Source organism: Chiloscyllium plagiosum, chromosome 12 (genome assembly GCF_004010195.1).
Source record: "Chiloscyllium plagiosum isolate BGI_BamShark_2017 chromosome 12, ASM401019v2, whole genome shotgun sequence".
Taxonomy (NCBI): domain Eukaryota; kingdom Metazoa; phylum Chordata; class Chondrichthyes; order Orectolobiformes; family Hemiscylliidae; genus Chiloscyllium; species Chiloscyllium plagiosum.
Genome location: NC_057721.1, coordinates 81362042 through 81374088, shown reverse-complemented (window position 1 = coordinate 81374088; position 12047 = coordinate 81362042). Strand labels below are relative to the sequence as shown.

At 45.6% G+C, this 12047-nt stretch overlaps 1 protein-coding gene across 3 annotated transcripts in view; it reads left to right on the top strand.

The window, feature by feature from the left end:
• Window positions 1–12047, top strand: part of robo1 (roundabout, axon guidance receptor, homolog 1 (Drosophila)) — a 368608-nt gene that overhangs the window by 128074 nt on the left and 228487 nt on the right. The gene's annotated exons all lie outside the window — the stretch shown is intronic.

The window sequence follows — 12047 nt, the reverse complement described above, 5'->3', positions numbered from 1 at the left end:
ATCTTCTTCCTGACCTCTCCGCCCCCACCCCACTCCGGCCTATCACCCTCACCTTGACCTCCCTCCACCTCGCATTTCCAAAGCCCCTCCCCCATGTCCCTCCTCCCTACCTTTTATCTTAGCCTGCTGGACACACATCGATTCTCCTGTTCCTTGGATGCTGCCTGACCTGCTGCGCTTTTCCAGCAACACATTTTCAGCTCTGATCTCCAGCATCTGCAGCTCTCACTTTCTCCCAGCAAAGAAGAGACAGCCTGCATTTCCATAGTACCTTCCATGATCTTGGGATGCCCTGACATTTGCCAATGTAGTACTTTTCAAAATGTTGTAATGCTGGATGAAGTAACTTGGAAAGTAGGAGTAGGCCATTCAGCCCTTCGAATCTACTGTGCCATTCAATATCTCCATTCAACTCAGGCCCCAGTTACTGCTTTCTCCCCATACCCTTTGACCCCTTTAACCCTGAGAACTAGATCTAATTCCTTCTTGAAAACATGCAATGTTTTGGTCTCGACTGCTTTCTGTGGCAGAGAATTCCCGAGGTTCCCCACTCTCTGTGTGAAGATGTTTCGCTTCCTCTCTCAGTCCTAAATGGCCTATCCTGTATCCTTAAACTGTGACCCCTGGTTCTGGACTCCCTGCTCATCAGGAACATCCTTCCTGTGTTTCTCCTGTCCACTCCTGTTGGAATTTTATAGGTTTCTGTGAGATCCCCCTTGTTCTTCTCAACTCGAAGGAATATATCTGTCAGCCAACTTGTAACCATCAGGCTCTCGCAAACAGCAATGTGATAATGTTTTAGGATAGGAGGAATTCCGAGGGTTAAGTTTCGTTTGAGAGGAATGTCTTTCATGTTGAAACATCTCATTGAAGGTAGGGGTTTTTTTTTCCCTTTCGATGGATTTAAAGCAAAGGATCCTGTGGTTTTGAGAATTCTTTCCAGGCTGCGTTCACTGGGCTTTGAACTGGTTTCTTAGATAACAGCCATCCCCCCTCCTCATTGCTGGAGACCCCAACAGATGGAACCAGCTGAGGAGATGAAAGCAATGTGTTATGTGGGATCTGGGGATGTACCGCAGATGGTGCAGCTGGTCAGAGAGTTAGACAGTAAGCAGCCACAGCATTGAGAGAGCAATCTAACAGCCCTTACTCCTTGCTGCCTGAATATTCACCAGCAGAAACCCTCAGCTTCACAGGGCATGAGAAATTAATTTAACTGGGGCAAAGGCTTTGGGTAAGCTGATTGGAAAACGGTGAGGATGCTGCTGTGGAGTGAGAAAAGCATTTAAAAGGAGTGAAACGGCCTCAGGCTTGGCTCATTTACAGCAGAGTTACTGTATCCTCTCCGTCTCTTTACTCTCCTTCAGCCCAGCAAGTCTCTGAGACCTCCACACTCCTCCAACCCTGGCAACAACCTTTTCCATGTCCACATTATGAATTCCTCAATATCATCAGCTGGCTCATTCCTAAAGCCTGTACAAGTTCTTAAATCTTTCTTTTGTCTAACTGAAGAGAATTGCATCTCACCTTTCTACAAATGTCTCCATCAAGTTGCAATAATTTACATTGCTGTTCCTCCTGAGAACCACATCCCATCAGTACACTTCCAGATCATTTATGCCAACTATTTGACCAGCAGTCACTCATACATAGATCCTCTTACTCAAGGAGGGGCATAGTTGCAATGAAGACGGTTCGCGAGATTGATTTCCAAGATGAGGGGTTTGTGTTGTGAAGAGTGACTGAGCAGTTTAGGTCTCACTGCAGTTTAGAAGGATGGGAGGAGATGTAATTGGGGTAAATGACATGCTAAAGGGGATTGACAAAGTAGACATAGAGAGGATGTTCCCTCATGTGGGGTAATCTAGAACGAGAGGTCATGGTTTTAGGATGGGGGTGGCAGATTTAAAGCAGAGATGAGGAGGAATTAGTTCTCTCAAAGGGTCATGAATCTGTGGAATTCACTCCCTCAGAGTGTGGTGGATGCTGGGACACTGAGTAAATTTAAGGAGGTGTTAGACAGATGTTTAATTAATAATGGGTTACATGGTTATAGAGAGGGGGCAGGAAAGTGGAGTTGAGGCCAAGATGACATCAGCCATGGTTGTATTCAATGGCAGAGCAGGCTGGAGGGGCTGAATGGCCTCCTCCTGCTCCAAGTTCATACAGCCTGAGGAGATCTGGTGTTTGTTAACATGGGCTCGGGGTAAATCCTGGAAAGCAACACTTGATTGTAAGGGTAATCAGTGATTCACTGTGATTGGGTTGAGTGAGTGGGTAAATGCACAGCAGATGAAGTACAGTGTGGATTGATGTGAGGGTATCCATTTTGGTAGCAAAAACAGGAAGTCACATTATTACCTGATTGGGAAAGGGGGAGGGGCAATGCGACCAGGGTGTCCTTGTACACCAGTCACTGAAGGTCAGCCTACAGGGGGCAGCAGGTGGGGAAGGTGGTAAATGGGATATTGGCCTTCATAGTGAGAGGATTCCAGTACAGGAGCAGGGATGCCCTGCTATAATTGTACAGGGTCTTAGTGAGGCTGCACCTGGAGTGTTGTATGCAGTTTTAGTCTCCTCACCAGAGGAAGGATGTTATGATGATGGAAGGAGTACAGTTACGATTTACCAGACTGATTCCTGGAATGGTAGGACTGAGCAGGAATTGGATCGGTTAGGACGATATTCACTGGAGTTTAGAAGGATGAGGGAGGATCTCACAGAAACCTATAAAATTCTAAATTCTGAATTCAAAACCAGGGTTCACAGTCTAAGGATGTACTGGGTGGCCATTTAGGACTGAGTTGAGGAGGGATATCTTCACCCAGAGAGTGGGAAACCCGTGGAATTCTCTGCCACAGAGAGGGGTTGAGGTAAAAAAATGTTGGCTATTTTCAAGAAGGGGTTAGATATAGTCATAGAGTCATAGAGATGTACGGCACAGAAACATACCCTTCGGTCCAACTCCTCCATGCCAATCAGATATCCCAATCTAATCTAGTCCCATTTGCTAGCACTTGGACCATATCCCTCCAAACCCTTCCTATTCATATACCCATCCAGATGCTTGTTAAATGCTGTAATTGTACCAGCCTCCATCACTTCATCTGGCAGCTCATTCCATACGTGCACCACTGTCTGTGTGAAAAAAATGCCCCTTAGGTCCCTTTTATATCTTTCCCCTCTCACCCTAAACCTATGCCCTCTAGTTCTGGATTCCCCCACCCCAGAGAAAAAACCTTGTCTATTTACTCTATCCATGCCCCTCATGATTTTACAAACCTGTATAAGGTCACCCCTCAGCCTCCAACGTTCCAGGGAAAACAGCCCCAGCCTGTTCAACCTCTGCCTATAGTTCAAACCCTCCGACCCTGGCAACATCCTTGTAGATTTTTTCTGAACCCTTTTAGGTTTCACAATATCCTTCCGATAGGAAGCAGACCAGAATTGCATGCAACATTTCAAAAGTGGCCTAAGCAATGTCCTGTACAGCTGCAACATGACCTCCCAACTTCTGTACTCAATACTCTGACCAATAAAGGAAAGCATACCAAACGCCTTCTTCACTATCCTATCTACCTGTGACTCTACTTTCAAGGAGCTATGACAACACACTCTAAGGTCTCTTTGTTCAGCAACACTCCCTCAGACCTTACCGTTAAGTGTATAAGTTCTGCTCTAATTTGCTTTCCCAAAATGCAGCACTTCGCATTTACCTAAATTAAACTCCATCTGCCACTCAGCCCATTGGCCCAGTTTGTCAAGATCCCATTGTAATCTGAGGTTCTTACAGCTAAAGGAATCAATGGGAAAAGCAGGAGCAGGGGACTGAGTTAGGTGATCAGCTGTGATCATATTGAATGGGGGAGCAGGATCGAAGGGCCGAATGGCCTACTCCTGCTCCTAGTTTCTATATATCTATGTTTCAAAAGTAGATTAGGACTCATATTAGGATCTTAAAATTTCCCAATTAGATTAAATAATCACATGGCCTTAATAGTTAAAGAGAAATTGATGAAGGTAACATGAACATGTTGTTGGATCTATCTTTGTGCTTATGGATCAAGGGGACCAGGGCAGAACAGCATCATCCACCATGTTGTGCACTTGATAAGGAAGCTGTAACTAATCAATACGTGGAACAAGAGAATACAAATGACACTTTGACACAATCTGCTCAAAACACTTGATAACTATCGATTGTTGGAGCAAACCCACCTCATTATTGCATCTGCCTGGACACTGCAGGGAGAAGTTCACCAAATCAATTGAGTTGTGGTCCAATTTTCGTAAGACTAAAGTAAGAGTGATGATTGATCCAGAGGAAAATGTCCCTTTTTGTTCAGTCTTTTCAGAAAAAGCAGGCTCATGCCTTGGTGTAACAGCAAGTGGGAGATTACGGAATGGCTAATCCTGTGTCTATGACTGGATCAAGGTCTGTATTGAACTGATGATGCAGGAAGATAGTGACTACCGAGCCTCCCAAACAGCCAGGAGAGAAGAGAGAATGGAAGCACTGAGGCTAGGGAAATGAAATAACAGAGGTTAGCAGAGAGAGGGAACTCATTGAGTTCAGGAGAGTGGGAGTGTGCCGAGTCACTGGAGGAGGAAGGATACACTGGGCTAGATTGACTTTGAGAAATTGTATTTCTCTTACTCTCGTGACAATTCTATTAATGGGCCTACTATCTGCATAGAATATTCAATCATCCCGTTAGTTATATGGAAAGATTGTTCTAAATCCATGCTTTAGACATGGACACAACTGGTTGGGCCCAGCATTTATTGCCCGTCCCTAGTTGCCCCTTGAGAAGGTGGGGGTGAGCTGCCTTCTTGAACCGCTGCAGTCCATACGCTGACCTACAATGCCCTGAGGAAGAGATTTCCACTGAAGGAATGGCGTTATGTTCCCAAGTCAAGATGGTGAGTGACTTGGAGGTGAACTTGGTGGTGTTCCCATCTATCTGCTGCTCTTGTCCTTCCAGGTGGAAGTGGCTGTGGGTTTGGAAGGTGCTGCCTGAGGATCTTTGGTGAGATGCTGCAGTGCAGCAGGAATGAAGAAGGGCTCATGCCCTAAACGTCGATTCTCCTGCTCCTTGGATGCTGCCTGACCTGCTGCGCTTTTCCAGCAAAACATTTTCAGCTCTGATTGAGGATAGTTTTCTTGTTTTGTCTGAGCTGCTCAATGAGTTTTGTTGCTGCTTCACTCTCAAAGACAGTGTCGATTGTTGCATTGCGTTTCAGATTAGAGCCAGTGTCAGTGGTGGTCATGTTTTGAGGGCTCCATCCTGTGTCAGAGAGTTGCCCGCCTCAGCCGTGTTGTAGAAAGCTTATCATTTGGCCCACACCCTCTCTGCGATAGCGTGTTGGGTTTCTGCAAAGGTGTCAGACTGGGCAGAAGGACACGAATTTTCCCTTCCTCGGGTTCCTTTCCCAGCTCGATGAGTGAGCTGTCTTAAAGCAGTCTGCTGAGATTGTCCAAGCTATTGAGGGCAAACTGAAGAATCTTTAACAAAGACAATGGCTAAGGTGGAGGAGGGGTGAAGGGATGGGTTCAACCTAAACTGGAAAGTTGGGGTTGAGGAGCGAAGCAATTCAGCCGCATTATCGCTCAAACTCTCCAAGAGGTGTCTCCCTCATGTGAGGAGAGTAATGAGGTGCTGCACAATGTGAACACATCCTTTGACACAGCCAATTGTCCATGACTGATAATATCCTGTCAGAGATACTGTGACTCATTTAACCAGGAACATTGAGAATAAATCACTGCAGCCTCAGGGCCTTGACCCAGTCTGTTTGCGATGTTCATCGGCAAACGTGCATTTTGCCAGCTGAATCACTCCAGAAGAATGGTCAGAGCCTGCAGCCTGTCGTCAGAAGTGATGCATCGTTTGAGCTTTGATGTGTTGTGATATCACAATGAAGATTTATTCCCTGTTGTCTGTGGCTTGAAAACATCAAGTGAATAAAGTTAAAAATCACACAACACCAGGTTATAGTCCAACAGGTTTAATTGGAAGCACTAGATTTCGGAACGCTGCATCTTCAACAACCACCTGATGAAGGAGCGTCGCTCCTTCAAATAAACCTGTTGGACTATAACCTGGTGTTGTGTGATTTTTAACTTTGTACACCCCAGTCCAACACTGGCGTCTCCAAATCAAGTGAATAAAGCAGAGTCCCACAGTTAAAACCTCGAGTTTTCACGTTCCTCCCCTTACCCTAAGTGCTGCCCTGATTATGGCGAATAATTAAAAGCTCGAATAGTCAGAATCCCTCCCAATGTTACACTTTTCAAATTCTCATCGCTGTTTCCGAATCTCTCTGTTCCCTCACCCCTTCCCATTCCTTTAATCTCCTTCAAGATCAATCTAATTCTGGCCTCCTGTGTTTTCCGATTTGAATCGATCCACCACCATACATCGGTTGCCCCTCCAATACGTAAATTACGTCTTTAGGTTTGCCAACCTGTGTACCAGGCTTTGCTGCCCATCAGATGCTCCAGCTGCCCTGACTACACTTTTTGGACACCTGTTTTAAGACCTTCTAATGTATGGCTCAGTGTCAAATTCTGTTTCCCAACCCTCTTGAAGCCTGGGGTGATTTTTATTAAGTTAAAAGGCACTCCATAGTTACAGGTTGGTCAGTAGGTGTGAATGGGAGTCTTGCATTAACATTTCACGGGGTGCAAGCATCCCTGGTAAGGTCTATCCCGCTGAAGGTCTTGCTTGGCCATTTCCAAGGGCAGTTAAGAGGCAACCGCATTGTTGTGAGTCTGGAGTCACATGTAGTCAACAGTGTGGTGCTGGAAAAGCACAGTAGGTCAGGCAGCGTCCGAGGAACATGAGAGTCAACGTTTCAGGAATAAGCCCTTCATCAGGAAACTAGGTTTATGCCCGAATCGTTGATTCCCCTGCTCCTCGGATGATGCCTGACCTGCTGCGCTTTTCCAGCACCACACTCTCGACTCTGATCTCCAGCATCTGCAGTCCTCACTTTCTCCTGGAGCCACATGTTGGCCAGACCAGGTAAGGATAGCAGAGTTCCTTCCTTTACTTAAGGAACCAGATGGGTTTTTAACCAACAATCAATGTTAGTTTAACAGTCACATTTACTAAGACTAGGTTTATTTAGTGAATTGATATTCTACCAGCTTCCATGGTGCACTTTGAGCTCATGCCCCCCCAGAACACTTGCCTGCATTTCTAGATTATTAATCCAGCGACGTTACCACTACACTACTCCAACTCCCTGGCCTGGTCTTATGAAGTGATATAGACGGGGTATACATTCCCTGGAATTTTGAATAATGAGAGAGTTGAGATCTCATTCACATACACAAAATTCTGACAGGAATGGACAGGGTAGATGCAGGTGCGAGGGTGTTGCTCTGGGGTTTTAGAACCCAGGGACATTAAAGGCAAGCCATTCAGGACTGAAATGAGGAGAAATTTCTTTACTTAGTGGGTGGTGAACCTTTGATATTCTATACGCTGGAGGCTCAGTCATTGAAGTCTGAGATTGATAGATTTCTACCTTTGCAAAACATCAAGGGAGATGGGGATAATGCAGTTTCGTGATTTTAGAAACACAGAGACAACAGAAGTAGGCCATTCAGCCCATCAACGTCAGAGACCCGGGTTCAATTCCCGCCTCAGGCAACTGTCTGGGTGGAGTTTGCACATTCTCCCCGTGTCTGCGTGGGTTTCCTCCGAGTGCTCCGGTTTCCTCCCACAGTCCAAAAATGTGCAGGTTAGGTGAATTGGCCATGCTAAATTGTCCGTAGTGTTAGGTGAAGGGGTAAATGTAGGGGAATGGGTCTGGGTGGGTTGCTGTTTGGAGGATCGGTGTGGATTTGTTGGGCCAAAGGGCCTGTTTCCACACTGTAAGTAATCTAATCTAATCTAATCTAACGTCTGCTCTGCCATTCAATGAGATCATGATTGATTTGATTATTCTTAATTCCACTTTCCTGATCTTTCCCCGTAATCCTTGATTCCCTTATTGATTAAAAATGTGCCTGTTTCAGCCTTGAATTCGAGTTCCCAATTTATGAGGGTTTGACTAAGGATCGATCATTCTTATGAGCACAATCCTGTACAAGGGTGTAATTTTAAAGATCATTCATGTGAATGCTTCTTCATACTTGTGAATGGAATTTTATATCATCCTGCACTGCATTCCAACTCGAGTACAGATCAACTTGTGAATGGACTCAAGAACAGAACCTGCTTGCGCCCTGGGAACTGCCTGTCCTTAGTGACCCAGCCTCGACAGCCCTCTGCAGAAAATAATTTCATAGATTCACGATTTTCTGAATGAAGAGATTCCTATCTGAAATGTGCAACACCTTATAAATATTATGACCTTTTGTCCTCAAATCTCCCGCAAGAGGAAGTAATCTTTCCACATCTACTCTGTCAAGTCCCCCAAGAATCTTGTCTGTTTGAATCATGTTGTCTCTGATTGTTCAATATGCCAATGAGTACAGGTCCAACGTACTCAACATCAGTGAGTTTTGAAAAGACTTGTAGGTCAGGTTGAGGTTCTGGATGTAGGTTTGCTTGCTGAGCTGGAAGGTTCATTTTCAGATGTTTCGTCACCATACCAGGTAACATCTTCAGTGAGCCTCTGAATGACAACCTTCATCTGGAGGCTCACTGATGATGCTACCTGGTATGGGGACGAAATGTCTGAAAACGAACCTTCCAGCTCAGCGAGCAAATCTACATCCAGTACTCAACATCACTTTAAAAGGCAGTCCATCCATACCTGGGATCAGCTGAGTAAACCTTCTCTGAATTGCCTCAATCATTGCTCTTAAGCCTCAAAGTGTACACGGTGACCATTCTAAGCATAATTGTGCCATAGGAAAAATGAACTGCTTCAGTGATCAAAGAGAGAGGTGCAGGAGGATGTGACAACAACTAACTGTTTTTGTTCACTTATGTGTGGGAAATTATGTCTCCCCAACCCTCTCCATTTTGGGCCCTGAATGTCTCTGGCTGGGCCCAGCATTTATTGCCCGTCCCTAGTTGCCCCTTGAGAAAGTGGGGGTGAGCTGCCTTCTTGAAACCACTGCAGTCCATGTGCTGTAGGTTGACCCACAATGCCCTTAGGGAAGGAATTCCAGGATTTTGACCCAGCGACAGTGAAGGAACGGAAATATATTTCCAAATCAGGATAGTGCATGGTTCGGAGAACTTGCAGGGGGTGTGTTCCCATGCATCTGCTGGCCTTCCAGATGGAAATGGTCGTGTGTTTGGAAGATGCTTTCTAAGGATCTTTGGTGAATTTCTGCAGTACATCTTGTGGATAGTACAGACTGCTGCTACTACTAATTTCTTCCATCTGCAGTAAACTTTGTATTATCCTGGGCACCCCATCAAACATGAAGCAAAATTTGTGATCAATCCCAACCTTTCTGAAGAAGTCATCTGAAAAGCCACAAAGCTGCCCTAAGGTCAGAAGCAGCAGCTTCTGCTCAGACTGTTATTACTTTTTTAATGAGAGCAAGTCTGAAGTTTGGAAATCAAGAGGGAAATGGCAGGGTTTTGAAACCTCCACCTCGGAAATTCACAGTTTGGTGACCGTTTAGATAGAAATAAGAATAAAGTGCAAGTATATGGGGATGAAGCAGGGATCGGCCTGAGGTAATAACACACCCTCCTGCCTCTCTCCCTTTGCCCAATGAAGGTATTCATTTTTGCTGTGGTGCAGTTGAAGGGGCAGTGCAGGCACGATGGGCTGAATGTCCTCCTTCCACACTGTAACAATTTTGCATTTCCTGTCCCCGAGTTATTAATGTATATTGTCAACTGTTGGAGTCCCAGTGCCGATCCCTGTGAAACTTCACTGGTCACCCACCAGAAAGGGAATCCCTTATCACCACTCGCTGTTTCCTACCCATCAGCCAACTCTCTATCCACCCCAATGTACTACCTCCAACACTATAGGCTCTTATCTTAAAACGTAACCTTTCTTGAGGTATGTTATTGAATGCCTGCTGGAAGTCCAACTACCACATGTCCACAGGCTCCCCTCTATCCACTCTGGTTGAGAGCTCCTTGAGAAACTCGAATAAATTAGTCAGACACAATTTCCCTTTCATCGGACCATGCTCGCTCTGCTTGATTAGATGATGATTTTCCAAATTATTCTGCTATTGTTTCATTAATAATCGATTACAATACTTCCCCAGCAATTTGTATGAGGCAAATCGCCTATTGTTACTTGCTTTTTGCCTCCGCACACCCATGGATCTCTTTCGCTCTCAGAGCTATTTCTAACTCTTTCTTTTAAGACCACATGAGTTCCATGTTCATTTTTAAAACCTTTAGTGGTTTCGAACGGTTGAAGGCTGACGATGTAACTGGAATGCCAAAGGATTCTCATCTGATTCAGTTGAGGGTGAAAACTGTGGTCAGTGGCTCAGTGGTTAGCCCTGCTGCCTCACAGCTCCAGGGACCTGGGTTCAATTCCAACCTCGGATGACTCTCTGTGTGGAGTTTGCACATTCTCCCCGTGTCTGCGTGGGTTTCCTCTGGGTGCTCCGGTTTCCTCCCACAGTCCAAAGATGTGCAGGTTAGGTGAGTTGGCCAAGCTAAATTGCCCGTAGTGTCTGGTGATGTGCAGGTTAGGTGAATTAGACATGGGAAATGCAGGGTTAGAGAGAGACGTTAATGGGGTGGATTTGGGGAGGATGCTGTGGTAACTCAGTGGACCAAATGGCATGCTACCACTATGTCGGAATTCTATGATGAACTGTCAGTTTGGATTCTCAGTGGATCCGGCTGATTACTGAGTTTGGGGGAGGAAGCAGAGGTGATAGTGAGGTTTACAATTTGCATGGCGACAGGAATAAACCTTTCCAAAGACTGAGCAAGGCTTGTGCTCTTTTGATTTAGTGAGGTTGATAGGAGTGGGATGTCTGGCTGGAGGCTGATTGATTCCAAAGGAATTGTCTGGTTGGAGGAAGTGATTTGTACTACAGTAATTACTGTGTCTGTTGGAGAGACTGTGAGATTCTGGTCACTGTTAAGTGTTTTGGGAAATGCAGCTAGTTAATGGTTCCCAGCGCAGTTCAGGACATTTGTGTCATCAGCCTATTATATTGTGACTCATCTTCATTCTCAGTGGATTGTGAACAGCAGCTTCACACTACAGGCACTGAGCTCCTTCAGACTCACTGCAGGAGACATTGAAGGGTTTACACACCATGGCCAACTACAGAAAACCAGCAGCATGTTCCCAGTCTCATTCCTGAAAATTGCTCAGATCTGTTCTGTCTACAAAACTAGCAAGATAATCTACAACACTGAAAGAAAGAATAGCTGAGAACACATCTGTCACTGTACAATACTGGGGTACAGTACTGGTGGGGACAGGTCTGTCACTGTATAACACTGGGGTACAGTACTGGTGGGGACAGGTCTGTCACTGTGTAACACTGGGGTACAGTACTGGTGGGGACAGGTCTGTCACAGTGTACCACTGGGGTACAGTACTGGTGGGGACAGGTCTGTGACTGTGTAACACTGGGGTACAGTTCTGGTGGGGACAGGTCTGTCACTGTGTAACACTGGGGTACAGTACTGGTGGGGACAGGTCTGTCACTATGTAACACTGGGGTACAGTTCTGGTGGGAACAGGTCTGTCACTGTGTAACACTGGGGTACAGTTCTGGTGGGGACAGGTCTGTCACTGTATAACACTGAGGTACAGTACTGGTGGGGACAGGTCTGTCACTGTGTAACACTGGGGTACAGTACTGGTGGAGACAGGTATATCTCTGTACAACACTGGGGTACAGTACTGGTGGAGACAGGTCTGTCACTGTGTAACACTGGGGCACTGTACTGGTGGAAATTGATCAGATATTTGAAACTATCTCCCAAAGCATTGCCCTGGGCTTTCGGATGTTTTGTTCAGTAACATTAACATCAGACCACTGCCATCCTGTAGAAATATCAAACCAGTTGAGGGTACATGTCAAAAATGTGGGCAAACAATTGTTTGGCACTGGGTCACATGAGGAGGGGTTTGGG